The following is a 16,134-nucleotide window of genomic DNA, read 5'->3' as shown; positions in this document are numbered from 1 at the left end:
AGGCATCAAAATTGGCAAAGATGAAGTTAAGCTTTCACTTTTTGCAGATGACATGATATTATACATGGAAAATCCGATAGACTCCACCAAAAGTGTGCTAGAACTGATACATGAATTTAGCAAAGTCGCAGGATACAAAATCAATGTACAGAAATCAGTTGCATTCTTATACACTAATAATGAAGCAACAGAAAGACAAATAAAGAAACTGATCCCATTCACAATTGCACCAAGAAGCATAAAATACCTAGGAATAATACTCACCAAAGATGTAAAAGATCTGTATGCTGAAAACTATAGAAAGCTTATGAAGGAAATTGAAGAAGATATAAAGAAATGGAAAAACATTCCGTGCTCATGGATTGGAAGAATAACTATTGTTAAAATGTCAATACTACCCAAAGCTATCTACACATTCAATGCAATCCCAATCAAAATTGCACCAGCATTCTTCTCGAAACTAGAACAAGCATTCCTAAAATTCATATGGAACCAGAAAAGGCCCCGAATAGCCAAAGGAATTTTGAAGAAGAAGACCAAAGCAGGAGGCATCACAATCCCAGACTTTAGCCTCTACTACAAAGCTGTCATCATCAAGACAGCATGGTATTGGCACAAAAACAGACACATAGACCAATGGAATAGAATAGAAACCCTAGAACTAGACCCACAAAAGTACGGCCAACTAATCTTTGACAAAGCAGAAAAGAACATCTAATGGATAAAAGACAGTCTCTTTAACAAATGGTCCTGGGAGAACTGGACAGCAACATGCAGAAGGTTGAAACTAGACCACTTTCTCACACCATTCACAAAAATAAACTCAAAATGGATAAAGGACCTGAATATGAGACAGGAAACCATCAAAACCCTAGAGGAGAAAGCAGGAAAAGACCTCTCTGACCTCAGCCGTAGCAATTTCTTATTTAACACATCCCCAAAGGCAAGGGAATTAAAAGCAAAAATGAACTACTGGGACCTTATGAAGATAAAAAGCTTCTGCACAGCAAACAACCAACAAAACTAAAAGGCAACCAACGGAATGGGAAAAGATATTTGCAAATGACATATCGGACAAAGGGCTAGTATCCAAAGTCTATAAAGAGCTCACCAAACTCCACACCCAAAAATCAAATAACCCACTGAAGAAATGGGCAGAAAACCTGAATAGACACTTCTCTAAAGAAGACATCCAGATGGCCAAAAGGCACATGAAAAGATGCTCAACATCACTCCTCATCAGGGAAATACAAATCAAAACCACACTCAGATATCACCTCACGCCAGTCAGAGTGGCCAAAATGAACAAATCAGGAGACTATAGAGGATGGAGAGGATGGAGAGGATGTGGAGAAACAGGAACCCTCTTGCACTGTTGGTGGGAATGCAAATTGGTGCAGCTACTCTGGAAAACAGTGTGGAGGTTCCTCCAAAATTAAAAATAGACCTACCCTATGACCCAGCAATGGCACTGCTAGGAATTTACCCAAGGGATACAGGAGTACTGATGCATAGGGGCACTTGTACCCCAATGTTTATAGCAGCACTCTCAACAATAGCCAAATTATGGAAAGAGCCTAAATGTCCATCAACTGATGAATGGATAAAAAAAATTGTGGTTTATATACACAATGGAGTACTACGTGGCAATGAGAAAGAATGAAATATGGCCCTTTGTAGCAACATGGATGGAACTGGAGAGTGTGATGCTAAGTGAAATAAGCCATACAGAGAAAGACAGATACCATATGGTTTCACTCTTATGTGGTTCCTGAGAAACTTAACAGAAACCCATGGGGGTGGGGAAGGAAAATAGAAAAAAAAGGATGTTAGAGTGGGAGAGAGCCAAAGCATAAGAGACTGTTAAAAACTGAGAACAAACTGAGGGTTGATGGGGGGTGGGAGGGAGGGGAGGGTGGGTGATGGGTATTGAGGGCACCTTTTGGGATGAGCACTGGGTGTTGTATGGAAACCAATTTGACAATAAACTTCATATATTGAAAAAATAAAAATAAAAATAAATAAATAAATAATAAAATGTCTGTCTACACCCCTTTAAGCCGGCTTTCTGCATATGTAAACTTGGCTTTAATTGACATTTTTGATTGACAGCTGGTGGTTATATAACATGTCAGCCTCTGTGAATGCGCCTGCCCTAAGCCGTATATTACATCCTTATGTCTTATGTGTTTTATAACTGGAAGATTGCACCTCTTCATCCCCTGCACCTATCTCACCCATCAGCCACCCTTTGTCCCTCTGGCAACAGTTTGGTCTATGTATTTTTCAAATAATCTCATATTTACTGTATATGGATACTTCCAATAACAAGTAAGTCTGTTATGGTAAGTCTGAATGACAGGATTAAATAAAAAAAAAAAAAATCAAAGACATTTGCTCTAAGTAAAAACATCTATAGGTAGATGTAGGACTAGAAATGAGATAAAAATAAGAAGTTTAGTAAGTCTTTACTTTATAAATATTGCTGCTTAAACTTTTACTCCACCACAAGCCGTATACCCCTTGGGCCTAAAGTATATATGTATGATGCAATTAATATAACTCTTGCCAGATTACTTTTTAATTTTTAATTACCGATATGATTAGTTATGTTGACATGATTTAAGACTAAAATAAAGTTAGTGTAAGTAATTATTACGTTGCCTATTTTTAATGCTAGTGTCTAGCTATTGTAAAATATATTTCAACTACCATCTAATTTTACAATTCTATTCCACCCTTGATTATCTGTACTGCCTATTCCTGCCATATTTCACCAAATAAGAAATTTCTATACACATTCAGTAGATTCTATTATCTCCTTCATGACTAAAATGCTCAGGTAGTAAGTCTCCCTTCTTTCTGGCAGATTTTCTTTAATATAAAAGTGTTTATAACAGAAGTTCATACCTGAAGTCTATTTGGATTTTAAACTCTTGCTTCCTAAATCATGTGAATTTATTTATGAATAACAGAAAAACTTTATTGTTTTTGAAATACTTTTTCTAAATCCATATTCTATGAAGAAATCAAACATCAAAAGATATGCTTCAACATTGAAAGTAGAGGAGAAAATAAAGGAGCTAACTTACAATAATTTATACTAAATACCTGTAGAGTTTTAGAAACCTATGGGTGTTCTTTGGAAAAAAATTGTAAATCTTTCAAAATGTTTACTGCATCTTCCATATTCCATTGTAATTTCATTTTATATATAAGTGTGTGTGTGTGTGTGTGTGTGTGTGTGTGTGTGTGTTTACTGGTATAGAATTTTACTTTTATTTAAATGATTATTCTTTTTAAAGAAGAGAAAAAAATGATTATTCTTTTAATTACATTATAATTAGCCATCCAAATTATCTCAATTCTAAACTCCTGAAAGAAATGTAATCATAAACCGCAAAATCTATCATAAAAATTAAAGGTATAATTAATTTGTGGATTATGCAGCACGAACAATAAGAAGCCACAAGTACACCTTTTGTATTCTGAGTACAAAATATAGAAACATACAGTGCATATGTCTTCTGGAAATCTTAAAGCTCTCACACAAAGGGATTTCAATTTAATTGAAATGACATTCGCATATGTGTATCATAATTTGAATAAATGCTTTTTGAAAACTGCAGCAAGATGAAACATGTCTGCACCTTTCTATATAATCACATTATTATTTTCTCAAATTATTAGTTAAATATATAGTCAAAATTTATCATCTCATCTAAGAAGCATATTTTTGTAAATTTTTTTTAATGTTTATTCATTTTTGAGAGACAGAGAGACAGAGAGACAGAGACAGAGCAGGATTGGGGGAAGGGCACAAAGAGAAAGAGTGACTCGGGATCTGAAGCAGGCTCCCTGCTCTGAGCTGTCAACGCAGAGCCCGACCTGGGGCTTGAACTCACAAATCACGAGATCATCACTTGAGCCAAAGTTGGATGCCCAACCGACTGAGACACCCAGGTGCCCCTAAGAAGCATATTTTTAATAATAGAAAGTATCCTTCACTATTCTTCTGTGCCTAGTTTACATAAATCAGTAAACGAAAAACAACAACAAAAAAGAATTTGCAAAATTTTTAAATAACACTTAATTTAATTATTTATGACATAATTACTTAATTACTTAATTATTTAATTATTTCCATTTAATTATCAATTAATTTAATTATAAATTAATTATTTATTTCTTTCTATTTAATTATTATGACATAATACTCAATTTCTAATATTTAAGAACATAGCCTTAATATCATCTCTTAAAAAAATGATTGAGACCAGTAGTTTGGTGTTTACTGTTTAAACTGTTCACTGTGGGTCACGAAACAGAAATTTAATGGCAATATTTCCTTAGCTTTTAAGTGATTAAATCTTGAATTTATTGTATTCAAATAAAAATAATCAATTAATGTTGGCAGTTACCAAGTAGTTTGACTCAAAATAATAATAGTAGTAATAGTAATAATGTGTTTTTAAAATCATTGTTACCACTGTATAACTTTGACAAAGTTATTTTGCATTCCCGGGTTTCATTTTTATTATCTACAAATGAAGGTCACATGTTAGATAATTACTCCATCTTTTTCATTTCTATTGTTCTGTAATGTTTTGTTATGCTACTTTCAGGCCAAACAAATATGAATAATACATTTTACATGAAAATTATGTATAAAATGCATAGTAACTGCTTTTTAAGAAGCTCATATTAAAATGATTTAAATTTTTTTTCAATGGTAAAAATATTTCCCATATTTATCCTCCTGATCAGCCAAGTTCACATGTATCAATGTTCTGTCCTCCCCTAGTTTGCAGATCCCCCTCCTTTTTCTTCTCTTCTTCCATTTTATAATCATTTCAGTGGAAAGTCTCATTCAATGGAAAGACCTTATTCCAAGGTCTTCTAAAAGATTATATCCTCAAGACTATGTGACTTATTAACGTGTTTCCTAAAAAAAAAAAAAACAAAAAAAAAGAAGAAGAAAAAAAGAAGAAGCTTCTTCTCCAGGAGAAACATTGGTCATCAATAATTAGAATAATTCTTCCTTTATGATTTTACATATGAAGTTTTAGAAGCTTAATATAGGATATGATCATTTTTATTTTTCCTTTCCACATATATCCAGCATATCTTCTATGCATGTGGGAGCAAAACATAAGTAACAACTTATTTCCACTTTCCATTGCATCCCATCTACACATTTGCAAACCTAATATCCTCTAAAGAGGTTCATGATTCAATAAACACAGAAATATTTATAAAATTTTATACTTTGACAAAAAAATGTAATTTTGGATAATTGCTTTGCATTGTGTCAGTAATACATTCAGTAAAATGTTCATGTTCCTACTCCTGCTGAGGTTTGCTATGACTTACAGCCAGTCAGTAAAAAAAACAAAACAAAACAAAACAAAAACACACAGCCGATGAAGGATGAAGGCAGTCATATATAATCAGTTCCCATCAGCTGTTAACCTCAGTTAACCCAGTCCAGGTCACCTGAATTCACCTGAGAGGGTGGTGGCTAAGGAATGGGAAAAGATATTTGCAAATGACATATCGGACAAAGGGCTAGTATCCAGAATCTATAAAGAGCTCACCAAACTCCACACCCGAAAAACAAATAACCCAGTGAAGAAATGGGCAGAAAACATGAATAGACACTTCTCTAAAGAAGACATCCGGATGGCCAACAGGCACATGAAAAGATGTTCAGCGTCGCTCCTTATCAGGGAAATACAAATCAAAACCACACTCAGGTATCACCTCACGCCAGTCAGAGTGGCCAAAATGAACAAATCAGGAGACTATAGATGCTGGCGAGGATGTGGAGAAACGGGAACCCTCTTGCACTGTTGGTGGGAATGCAAATTGGTGCAGCCGCTCTGGAAAACAGTGTGGAGGTTCCTCAGAAAATTAAAAATAGACCTACCCTATGACCCAGCAATAGCACTGCTGGGAATTTATCCAAGGGATACAGGAGTACTGATGCATAGGGGCACTTGTACCCCAATGTTCATAGCAGCACTCTCAACAATAGCCAAATTATGGAAAGAGCCTAAATGTCCATCAACTGATGAATGGATAAAGAAATTGTGGTTTATATACACAATGGAATACTACGTGGCAATGAGAAAAAATGAAATATGGCCTTTTGTAGCAACGTGGATGGAACTGGAGAGTGTGATGCTAAGTGAAATAAGCCATACAGAGAAAGACAGATACCATATGGTTTCACTCTTATGTGGATCCTGAGAAACTTAACAGAAACCCATGGGGGAGGGGAAGGAAAAAAAAAAAAAAAAAAAGAGGTTAGAGTGGGAGAGAGCCAAAGCATAAGAGACTGTTAAAAACTGAGAACAAACTGAGGGTTGATGGGGGGTGGGAGGGAGGAGAGGGTGGGTAATGGGTATTGAGGAGGGCACCTTTTGGGATGAGCACTGGGTGTTTTATGGAAACCAATTTGGACAATAAATTTCATATATTATAAAAAAAAAAAAAAAAAAAAAGAATGGCAACATAAGAGGTTCTGACTTGAATTCAAACAACCTGAAGTTTGAATCTAACTGAAAGATTATGCATGTAAGCCATACCTCCCATCTTGGTCTTAGTTCCATTACCTGGAAAAGAATGGATTTGGTATTTCAATAATTTCCAGTTGTTTCATGATTTTCTGATTTGTTGTATAGGGTATAAAGGGCAATTTGTTACAAAGAGTGGTATGATTACTTTGCCTTAAGGAGAGGAGAGGTAAGATTTACAGCAGGTATCTGATTATATTGAGAATTCACAAATGTTAGTAAAGACAAGAGATTACAGTTGCTTATTAGAAGTTTTTTTTCAATTTCTTTTAGTGTTTTCTTGAACTTTACCCCATTTAGTGGGATAATATACAAATCTCAATAAGATGATTTTGGCTTCTAAACAGGTCAGTTTGTGAAAATTCCAGGCAAAAGATCTTTGATTCATGTATGCCAACCTTTGGAAACAAAAATCCATAGATGTGCTCTTCTTTCAGTGTAAGTGTGGGGTGTGGAAGGAGATTAAAAGTATGTGAATGTTGGGCGCCTGGGTAGCTCAGTTGGTTAAGCGTCCGACTTCGGCTCAGGTCATGATCTCGCAGTCCGTGAGTTCGAGCCCCGCATCGGGCTCTGTGCTGACAGCTCAGAGCCCAGAGCCTGTTTCAGATTCTGTGTCTCCCTCTCTCTGACCCTCCCCTGTTCATGCTCTGTCTCTCCCTGTCTCAAAAATAAATAAAAAACGTTAAAAATAAATAATTAACTAAATAAATAAAAAGTATGTGAATGTTAGGGGCACCTGGGTGGCTCAGTCAGTTAAGCATCAACTTTGGCTCAGGTCATGATCTCATGGCTCCTGAATTCCAGCCCCATATCAGGCTCTTCGCTGTCAGTGCAGAGCCTGCTTGGGATCCTGTGTCCCCCTCTCTCTCTGTCCCTCCACTGCTCACTATCTCTCAAAAATAAACAAACATTAAAAAAAGAGAGCATATTTTAAAAAATAAAAATAAATAAAATATAAGTATGTGAATGTTAGCATAGATTACAGCTGTGGCAACTGGTTTATTGAACATTTTTCAATTTGCCCTGTTTCAGTAAACCTAAACTTCATGCCAGAGATCAACCAGAAGACAAACTGTAGTCCAAGAAAAGTCACCACTCCACGTTCACACAAAAGGAGAGTCGCTGGTCATGGAGCGTGTACTACCCTCAGCATGAGGTCTGGGAAACATAGGGACAAACATACTACTATTTTTGTTCCCTTTTTTATCCAAATAAGAGCATTTGATGATCACATAGGAGTACTTTATCCAGGTTGCCTACCCAGGTTACTTTGGAGGTAAACTTTGGAGGTAGATTTGGAAGTAAATGAGCTTTGTCTATTTCTGAAAGATTAGGCCTTCAAGTGAGCCATGTTTCAAGACCACAGTGAAAATGTAGTGGTTTTAAGATCTCTGACCCAAAGCAAGTGACCACGGTGAAAAATGATATTACTGGGGATACCAAGATGAATTAAAAAGTAGTCCTTTAGAGTAGAATTTTATGCTGGAAAGGCCAATGCTGGACAGACTTTTGATGCCACCTGTTTGACCATCAAGAGTTTGCCCCTATACAGACTTTGATGAAATAGCTTGTCTTGCAGATACTTACAAATCTAGCAGTTGTCTGATCATAAGAATTACCTAAGGAACATGTTAACAATACATTCTAAAACCAGAAATAATGGATCAGATTCCAGACATGGTCCAGTGAATGTGGTGTTTTAAGAACTAGACCAAATAACTCTTACACATTTTGATATTCTTAGGCATTTTGAAAAACAATGTTATTCATTTTTTTTTTCCTCTATCACAATTGCTACAACCATTCACTGAATCCAGACCGAACTCTGGACCTGTTGAATCAAAATCCCTAATTGTGGAGACTGTCTGTTAAAAAAAATTCCCCAGGTGATTTTGATATGTAGTCATGATTGAGAACCACTGATTAAATTATAGTTATGCATAAGTGTTTTTTTCAATTTTAAAATGCATACAGTGTATTATGCTAAGTGCAATAGGTCAGTCAAAGACAAATTCCATATGATTTCACTCATATGTGGAATTTAAGAAACAAAATAGATGAACTTATGGGAAGGGGTTAAAAAGATAGAAAGAGAAAGAAACAAACCATAAAAGACTCTTAACGATGGAGAACAAACTGAGGGTTGATTGAGGGAGTTGGGTGGGACGTGGGCTAGATGGGTGATGGGCACTAAGGAGGGCATTTGTGATGAGCGCTGGGTGTTGTATGTAAGTGATGAATCATTGAATCTACTCCTGAAAACTAATGTTACACTGTACATTAACTAACCAGAATTTAAATAAAAATTAAAACAAAATAAAATAAAATGCTATCAGATCACCTGGAGACCTTGTCAAAAACCAGTTTCTGAGTCAGGTCTGGGAACGGCCAGAGATTCTGCATTTCCAACCAGCTTGTAAGTGAAGTAGATGTTGTTTGTCCAAAGACCATTAAGAAACAATGGCCCGGAACAGTTGATGAAAATGGAACAGTGGTTAATTCTGCTACCTGCCCAGAATGGATAAATAAGGTAACGAATTCCAACTTTAATATGTAGAACAGTCATTTTTTCTATATACAAACCAAATAATTCTGTCTCTATCTGCCACCAATCAGTGTTATGTTCCTTTTAGATTCAAATTTTAAGTTTCGACCATAGTGATCAGGAATGACAAACACACAAGTCATAAAACCAATTGATTGCCGTAAAATGTTTTTTTTATTTGTACATACACAGTCTCAAAATTTTTCTTTTCTTTCTAAAACTCCTTGTCATAACTTTCTAATTCATTGATAGACAGTGGGTGCCCATTTTCCTGGGTCTAAGTCACTTTTTTTTTCTTTGCTTGATTTGGTCTTCTACATTGCTTCTTCAAATGCTTTCTTACTAAATGTACTAGTTTCCTGTAATCTCTTGTCCTTTGGCTTCCATCCCAAAGCAGTGGTGCCTCCTGGCTTATAGCATCCCTTAGTTTAGGAAGGTGAAATACTTTCAATATGTCATTGCAAGTGACAGTTCCATAATCAGCTAAGCATGGAAACTTGCTCTTTCTTTATCTTCCCTGGGATGATAATCTTTTGGCTATTGTTGAAATTGCCTTCCCTCTGCGATCAACATAGGAGGGTTTGGTCTACCTTCATGTCAGTAAAAAATGTTCTCTATGAAATTTTTATTCATTGCCATTTTTAACTAAGTGGTTACTGTAGCAACGCTAGAGTTATCCACAGCACATACCATGTAATCAGTATAAATAAGAACATTAAATGGGTGTTTATATTTCAGATTAAGTATGATCTACATCTAAAGATCCTGATTTCATAGAAATAATTTGCAAAGGCTTCTTTCAAGATGATTTCCACATCACAAGCTCTGGATGATTCAGCTAAGAAAAAAGAGGCTACGAGCTCATAGCAATTTTTAGTTCCTTGCATAGAAATTTAACAGAATTTAAGGTATTGCATTTTTTATGGAAAAACACTTTTCACCCATGTTTCTCAAATGTTCTGAACATTAATATTAATTTAACTTTTAGAATAGGTAATTGATATACGTTCATCATGGCTTCAACAGGTTTTAATTAGAATGCAAATGAAGGAAAAAATACCAGATGTGCAACACTTTTTGAAAATGGTTTTAATTTTTAATTTGATTAATTTTTAAATGTTCAAACAAGCCAATTCAGTGATGACAACCTTAACATGACATTTTGTGTACTAAATAAAGCAAAATGGATCCACTCCCTGGGAAATAAAAAATAGAAAATGATTCTGTAGTGAGAATTGATGGACAGGAATGTCTGATCAACTCTTTTCTCATTTTTATGTTTCTGCTTCATCTGTCTGGCAACAACTAGGTGGTGTTCTATCAATGAAGAGAATTCATGCAATTTAGATGAGATAAAATAATAGGAATATAAGAAAATCTTTTTTATTTAAATAGAATTTATTTTATTTCCTTTTATCTATCTAAGTGTGTTTCACCGTTAAGGACTAAGTATAATTCTTTTATGAACATATTTTGGAATTCAGTGCAAATTGTTTATAGCTGCATATTAAGGAAATGGAGTAAACTTAAGCTTTTACTCTGAAAATTCACCTTACAATCCCCTGTCTTGAAGCTTTTATTCAATAAATATCTTATAGTCTGCCAAGAGAATAGCCAGAGTATTATTAATCAAGTATTCATTTAAATTATTATTTATATTTTTGGGGGCGCCTGGGTGGCTCAGCTGGTTAAGCAACTGACTTTGGCTCAGGTCATGATTTCACAGTTCATGGGTTCGAGCCCACGTCAGGCTCTGTGCTGACAGCTCAGAGCCTGGAGCCTGCTTCTCTCCCTGCTTCTCTCCTTGTTCCTCCCCTGCTCATTCTCTGTCTCTCTGTCTCTGTCTCTCAAAAATAACTAAACGTTAAAAAAATTAAATTATTATTTATATTTTTAGACTATAATGCCCCTACTAAAATATAATTTGATATTGTTTGATGGTTCAAAGGCACCTCAAAACCTTGTATTTCATTGTTATCACCATGGGCATCAATTATTATTATGCTACAATGTAGAGTAGTGTTGTGAGTTCTGGATGATAGAATACTAGAGACAAGCTTTGTATTGTACTTTTGAGTGGAAAATGATCCAGCGGGGCATCTTAATCTATAAAACTTCTAGGAGAAAGACACACTCACCTCCACTTGGAAGTTTTACTCTCTCAGCCTTAAGAGAAGGTCGTAGGTAAGGGTAAGGCACATAGAATCAGTATGTAAAATACTGATTCATTAATGTAAGATTCATTAATGTTGTGTATAGCTTGAAGACCTTTACAGGTGTCTACAAAAGGACTATCAGTAACAAAATATCTCCTCTTGGGAATGAAAGTTCCACTTTCTAGAACTTTATTTGGCTTTTTTTTTCTAATTTTTTAAGTGTTTGTTTATTTTTTAGAGAGAGAGTAAAACAGAGCCTGAGGGCAGGAGGCAGAGAGGGAGGGAGACACAGAATCTGAAGCAGTCTCCAGGCTCTGAGCTATCAGCACAGAGCCTAATGCAGGCCTCGAACTCACAAACCGTGAGATCATGACCTAAGCCAAAGTCAGACACTTAACCGACTGAGCCACCCAGGAATGCCCCTCTCTTTAGCTTCACCAAAATGAAATGAAACAAAATACACACGCACACACACACACACACACACACACACACCCCACAGAGAAATATTTAAGCCACTATTATAATAACATGAATTTTATTATCAGAAAATAATTGGCCATTTCAAAGTTTTGGGGCAAAAAATAGGACCTGCAACAAGAAGACTTTAATTAAGATAGAGAAGAGAGAAAATTCCAGCCACTTTCAAGTAGTAAGATAACTGGTAAAGCACATAAAATGAGGAATCTTATTTTGGGATGGCACTAAATGAGAGAATATATTAAGGAATGGAATCGTTACATTTTGCCAGTTTAATTTTTTTAAGTAATAAATTTCTTTCACTTTGGTGTAGCAGAGCACCTCAGATAGAAAGCAGGCCTAAAGGTAGGCCTTCTGATGATTTGGTCCTGACTGTAGTCTATATTCTCCAATAATCTTATAATGAGCTATTGGTCTTAGTCAACTCGAGCTGCTACACCAAAATACCTCATACTCTTTGCCTTATAAGCAATAAAAATTTATTCCTTACAGTTCTGGGGGCTGAAAGTCTAAGATCAGGATGCCAGTATAGCCAGGTTCTGGTGAGGGCCTCCTTCCAGATTGCAGACTGCTGAATTTTGTGTCCTCAAGTGGTAGAGGAAGCAAGCTTTCTCCAACTGTTATAGAGCCTTAATCCCATTCATGAGGGCTCCACCTCCGTGACCTCATCTAAATCTCAATTGCTTACTAAAGACTCCATCTTCTGGAAAGATGACAGACTACAAAGCACCAGGATTCTGTCGTCCCACTTATATAATAATTGCCCTGGTGTAATCTTTCCAATAAAACTATTTTCGAATTCTGGAATCTGTTGAGGCTTGTGACTTCCAGGGGAGGTCTCAGACAATGAAGTGTGGTTAACGGTGTCCACTTTAACCGCTCAGAGCTCCAATTCACCACCTCCCCACTCCGTGGCGGGCAGGCGGCTCCTCATGCATTCCAGGGACAGCTTGCATTCAGCTTGAGGGAGCCAAGTTGGACCAAACTCCTTGTTTTCCAAATAGTGAGGATCTGTATGCTGATTGCTAATTATTCCTCCCGATGACAGGTACACACAAAGAGATGGGTAGCCATTCTGCTTGCATCTCCCCCTAGTTTTGCAAGTCCCTACCCTTCCAGCTGAAGTGATAGCCAGAGGATTGAAAGAAACAGAGTTCTTTCTCCAGCCTACAACCATAAAAACAAACAAATCAAGAATGAACAGAGCAACGAAACACAACCAACCCTGGGAAAGAGGAGAATCTGATTTCCATTCACCACATTATTAGACACAAATGCCCAGTTCGTAACAAAACTCACAAGGCATACACAAAGAAATAGGTAAGTCTGGCCTATCAAAGGAAAAAAATAAATCAACAGAATCTGCCCCTGAAAAAGATCTGATGCCAGATCTATGCAACAAAAATTTTAAAACAACTGTCTTTTTTTTTAAGATTCTTTTTAAGTTTACTTATTTATTTTGAGAAAGAAAGGCCATGAGCGCAGGGGAGGGGTAGAGAGAGAGAGGGAGAGAGAGAATCCTAAGCAGGTTCCACGTTGTCAGTGCAGAGCCCTACGTGGGGCTCGATCTCACAAACTGTGAGAGCCTGACCTGAGCCGAAACCAAGAGTTAAACACTTAACAGACTAAGCCACCCAGGTGCTCCATAAAACTGTCTTAAAGATACTCAAAGAACTAAAGAGGTAGAGAAAGTCAGGAAAACAATGTATGAACAAAATGAAAATAATATAAAGACTGAGGAAGCTAAAATGACACAAAAGCAACAACAAAAATCCTACAGCCAAAAAATTGCCAGGCTGAAATTAAAAATTCACTAGAGGGATTCAAAGGCAGATTTGAGCAGCAGAAGAAGGAATCCGCAAACCTGAAGATAAAACTATATCAAAGCTGAGAAACAGAAAGAAAAAGAGCAAAGAAAAGTAGAACCTAAAGGTAAGTAAGTAAGTAGAGTTACCTGCAGATTTCTCATCAAAAACTTTGGAAACGATAGTGGGCCAATATCAACATATTTAAAGTGCTAAAAGAGGGAAAACGCAATCAAATATTATTCATACATTACACAGACTTTTCTATTTTACATATCTTGGGTCCACTCTAGCCTTCTCCCATTGCACATGGAACACACTAGCACGTATCCATCTCTTTGGGTCCAACCAGTGGTGAGCAGTGGCAGCGGAGTGGAGAGAGAAGACAGAGGAAGTCCAGGGTTTTATCCTACTATCTTCTTCTTCTGTGATACCCAAGGATGGGAACATCTTTCTGCATAGTTCTCTTTCCACAGTAACTGTCTCCAGTCCTTGCCCCTTCAGAATGGAGTCCCGCGGTAATGTACTAGCCCTCATAGTTAGTTTTCTACACATTTGTAAATAATCCTCTCATTAACCCAAATGACCCAGTTAAAGCATGCTATCTATTTCCAGCCAGGACACCAACAGACAAATTCATTTTTATGAAGGTATAGTCAAGTTATTAAAATTTATTTACACACAATTTAATTGGCTATAAAATATTTCATGGGATTTGTAACATAGTTTTCTCTCATATTTCTCCTTTGAGACATTTAAGTAGTTTCTAGTTTTTTAAATCATAAATAATTCAATGATCAACTTATTTGTGCCTTAAGCTTGTACTTAGACTAGTTTCCTTTGATTTAATTCTCCCCTTAAAACTGCCAGGTAAAAGAATATGAATAATTTAAGATACTTGGCTCATATTGCCAAGTTGCTTTTCCAAATGTTGTAGTAATTTATATTTCAAAAAAAAACAGTATTAAAACACTGGTTTTATGAGTATTGACAGTTTAAAGCATTATTTGTAATAGTGACTAATTTTATATAACTATCACTCTAATTATACTGTATATTATAATAAAAATATAGCATTTATATCACCTTGTATCATTTACAAATGATTTGTATCCTCATGCAAGTAACCAATTAAGCTTACTAAAGGATATGTAGATAACAAACACCTTAATGGAAAAGACATGAGCTGATTAAGCTCACAACTTGGATAAATCATGTAAGGGTAAGATACGTATTGGGGAAGCAGCCATCCTCCAACTTGTTGCTGCTCCTGGGCTGACCCAATTAATGCCCTAGGTCTGGAACATTCCCTTGTACAGAGAATGAGTGCTGAGCTATTGCTCAGCTCCATGCATAGAAATTACCACTAGCAATGTGGAGGTCTCTTCCGACATAGATTAGAGGGGTTTCAAATGGGCAGTCCGAATGAACAACTACTGATATTTAAAGCATTTGTGCAGGCTCTGGGCTGATGGCTCGGAGCCTGGAGGCTGTTTCCGATTCTGTGTCTCCCTCTCTCTCTCTCTCTGCCCCTCCCCTGTTCATGCTCTGTCTCTCTCTGTCCCAAAAATAAATAAACGTTGAAAAAAAAATTAAAAAAAAAAAAAGCATTTGTGAAGATGGGAATTGAGAGAAAATGTAGATAACTTTCAAGTAATTTATAAAGTGACTTGGTATTAAAGAAAACTGCACCTCACAACTCAGTGGGTTAAGTGTCCAACTCTTGATTTCGGCTCAGGTCACAATCTCATGGTTTGTGAGATCAAGCCCCACATTGAGCTCTGTGCTGACAGCACAGAGCCTGCTTGGGATTCTCTCTCTCCCTCTCTCCCTCTCTCTCTCTCAAAATAAATAAATAAACTTAAAAAAAAAACACTATGGATTCAAGAAAGAAAGATTTCAAAATGAGAGATATTACTGCTTACTTGAAGGCTACTGTCAATGATCCAATAAGGAAGAAAAATACTGATGATGCAAGAGGGAAAGAGACAATCCTAGGAGTGCAGACTTTGAGTAGATTTGTGATTAAATCAAGTGGCTTCTGCAGCACAGGCAGTTCCTCTATGGCAACAGAAAAGAAGGCATAAAGGGAATATGGATCCAAGTAGGTAGGCATATTGGTGAGAGAATAGAAACTCTCTTCTGTCCACTTACATATCCGTAGTGATTAAATTTAACAAACAGAACAAGCAAGGAGGAAAAACAGAGAGAGAGAGAGACAACCAAGAAACAGACTCTTAACTATAGAGAACAGACTGATGGTACTAGGGGGGAAGGTGGGGGTAGCGGGTGAAATAAGTGACAGGGATTAAAGAGGACACTCATGATGAGCACTGATAAGGTATAGAATTGTTGAATTACTACATTGTGCACCTGAAACTAATAGAACACTGTATGTTAACTATCCTGGAATTAAAATTAAATACTTAATTTAAAATAAAAGTGGGTTCCTCAGCTGAGTATATGGAGGCGGGAGGTCCAAGGAATTTATGGACATATTCCTCAAGAACATAATCAGACACAACAGAACAGAAATAACAATGAAGAAAGCAAAGACACACAAGAAGCCA

Source organism: Leopardus geoffroyi, chromosome B1 (genome assembly GCF_018350155.1).
Source record: "Leopardus geoffroyi isolate Oge1 chromosome B1, O.geoffroyi_Oge1_pat1.0, whole genome shotgun sequence".
In the NCBI taxonomy this organism is placed as follows: Eukaryota; Metazoa; Chordata; class Mammalia; order Carnivora; family Felidae; genus Leopardus; species Leopardus geoffroyi.
Note: the sequence above shows the minus strand (reverse complement) of the source record.